The sequence below is a fragment of the Nelumbo nucifera genome, chromosome 7, assembly GCF_055504915.1.
Source record: "Nelumbo nucifera cultivar China Antique chromosome 7, China Antique-T2T, whole genome shotgun sequence".
Lineage (NCBI taxonomy): Eukaryota > Viridiplantae > Streptophyta > Magnoliopsida > Proteales > Nelumbonaceae > Nelumbo > Nelumbo nucifera.
The window spans coordinates 56,075,927-56,079,149 of record NC_142655.1 but is presented as its reverse complement, the minus strand read 5'-3'; positions in this window follow the sequence as shown (position 1 = coordinate 56,079,149).

Sequence of the window (3,223 nt, the reverse complement as noted above, 5' to 3'; positions counted from 1 at the left end):
CGATTTTGTTAGGGTCAGCATATCCGAAACAAACACCAGACCCGATCCATTCTATATTTGATTTTGGGATCCGTTCTACATTTGATTTTGGCCACTCGGCAATGGCAAACTGGCAAGGGCGTGGTACGTCCCCGACCCTGAATTCATATACATGGTTTTTAAAACCGAACCGTTCAGGGTCCGGTTACTGGGTCGAATGGTCCAATCATTCAAACCAAATGTTTGGCCCGTTTTAACAAAAAAATAAAAAATGGTCAAACTGTTCGAATCCCGGTTTTTCCTGTCTGACCGTTTAGTCCGATCTGATTTTGAAATCCATGCTCATATACCCCATCCCACCTTGTTCCGAGCAAAGTTTGGCCAAATGCAATAGCTGTGGAATCAATGATAAGGTTCCACCTCAGTATTTAAATACATGGGCTTAGACTTTTTACAGTAGGGTCCATGAATTTATCAATGTTAAACAGCCATCTTGTTCAGCTAATCCGAATTCCCTATCCCCATTCCATACCCAACCGGGCTAAAAATCCCAATTCCATTTCTATTCATGTTCAATAGGGATCCCCAAATTTACTTGGCCCCATTTATTTCTAATATAACTAGAGAATGACCCCGTACTAAGTACGGGGTTAGTATTTTTTGATAGTTTTTATTTTGTTTAAGCAAAATATGTCTTAACTTTTTATTATTATTTCTTTATTTTTTAAAGATTATTTGTATTGTAATATTTAATAAATTAATTTTTTGTTGTTATTATTAAGTATTTAATTAATGATTTTATTATCATAGATTCATAATAATTATTATAATTAAAATTTTTATTGTCAAAATTTAAAGATTAATCAAAATGTAATATTTACTTAATTATTTAATTAAAAGATTAATATTATTTTTAATTAATAATGGTGATGATTATTTTCTTATATTCTTAATAATAATTAGTATTTAATTATTGAGTATTGTTATTATAATAGATTTTCTAATTATGTTTGTGACTAAAATAACCACTTTGACAGCTTTTTAGGAGTAGATGAACCCACTTGGAATGCTGTTTAATTAAATTTTAGGATGCCACCACATGTTTGAAGGGAGGGGACTGTTGCCCGACGACCTTCTTACATATATATTATCCACTCCACCTTAGAATTGGTAAATTATTTTTCCAAATGTATTTATGCCTAGGTCCCCCCTATAGACACCATCACCGAGTGAATTTGGCATCCTTCCCCATTAATATTGATTGAACTGCACAATCAAATTATGAATTCTGAGGTGGGGTGGACAGTAAAACCCCCTTAAATATATAATATAATATTAATATACACATACTAGAGTTTTTAGTTTCCTTGAAACATGCGGTCAAATTGCCATCACTAGCTAGCTCTAATGATGCCATATCTGCTCCTCACAGGCTCACACCAACCTCACAGCACATTGCAAGTGCACATCAGGAACATCTCCCTTGCATGTTGTCATTCATGGGGAGATGTTCCCAAGGTGTGAGGATCAGGTCTGGATTCTGCTTTGGATGTCTCCCAGTCTAGTTGGTAAGGTCTCCTCTCCTATTGGTTGTAAAGAGAGGTGGAGACTTAGCTCTGTTTGAGAGTACTTATTTTTCTAAGCATTTCTTCGAATAAACACTTATTTTAGGCTGGGGCTACATCAATAAGTACTTATATACATTTGGAAAAAGAGTTGAGTAAGTGTTTATTCCAAAAAATAAGCCTATTTTGGATGAGCCAAAATTTTGGCTTATTTTTAAGCGCTTTCCACTAAGTGCTTATTGCATCTTTGGCCCATATTGGTCTGTCATGTAATTTTCAAAAGACCTATACAAAAAAACACTTTTTCACGATAACACTCATAAGCACTTATCTTGTAAATATTTATTTATCCAATAAACACTCCCAAACAAGGGCTTAGGATCAAATCCCACCTGCACCAAAATTAGGGGAGTTATGGTTTGGAGGGGTGGGGGATGGACTACCCCACATTGTGTAACCCCGTGGAGCCATTTTAATGTACAAGGCATGCTTCCAATGTGCATTTATAAGATTGCACAACCAATTATTAGGTTTGGAAGATGGATTTCGGACTTGTGATTGCATATGGTGTGAGGATAGGGATGGACATGTATCAAGCTACTCATGAGTCGTTCAGCTTGGACCACAAAAAGCTTGAGACGGTTTTGATGTAGCGCGATCTGGGCACTCCTAGCTAGCAGACGTCTGGCTCCTAACTGGCGATGGACGAAACCTGAGAAGAGGAAGTTGAAGGATTCCCAGGGAGCTCGCCCGATGGGAATGCTCCGATGCTTAAGTTAGAACTCTGAGAGAGCTGTAAGAAATGCAAAGAGAGCTAAGAGTGCAGATAGCGCTAGATCAGTTCAATTACCCTCACCCCTTGGAAACCGAGGCCTTTAAATACAGATGTTCTTGTCAAATCGGGCGTAACCGCCACTGGCCCTTTGTTGCAGCCGTTATTTGCCAGGGCTGCATAGGTAACCGCTGCAGAGTACTGCCCAATCTGATGAGAGACACGACCCGGAAAGGACAGACACGCCGCCACCTGTCGAGAGACGTGGGTGCAGTCCGCTGGGCTGGCAGGGACTGCACCGTCATTCAGGAGACATGGTGCAGTCTGACGGGTACGGTCTTGTCAGATAAGAAGCTTCCTGAAAACGCCGCGTCACTCAATAACGAGCTGCCTTGTAGCGAGCTATCCCATAGCGAGCTCCTAGAGGTATCCCGAGGTGATTCCGCCTGAGGTTGCCTTTGAGGCGGTCCTCTTGCCTAAGTATTGGAGCGAGCTGATTATCCCAGCTCGCGAGCTAGGATAGACTTAGCCTGGAGTGTTCCCTTTCAGCATACTGGGGTCCTTGAGCTCGCGCTGTAGTGAGCTTGTTCCATGGCGAGCTGACCTGCGAGGACTTTAACGAGCTCGTTACACAGTTGTAGTCATGCTGTCACGTTGAGTTGTTACTTATGCTGAGTCACGTCCACGTGTCACCTTCTTAGGAGATCGGGTCAAATCACCCTCCATCAGGTTTGGTCCAAATTGAGTTTCAAACCAAGGTTTAATTGAACCAAGCTCAATAGTATGAAGCTTGGATTGTGATGCTCACAAACCTAATCAAACTTTTATTTATATAATATTTTTTATTTTTTATATGAAGCTTAACTTGATGTTGAGCTTGAGCCAAGCCGAAGTTAAACATATAAGC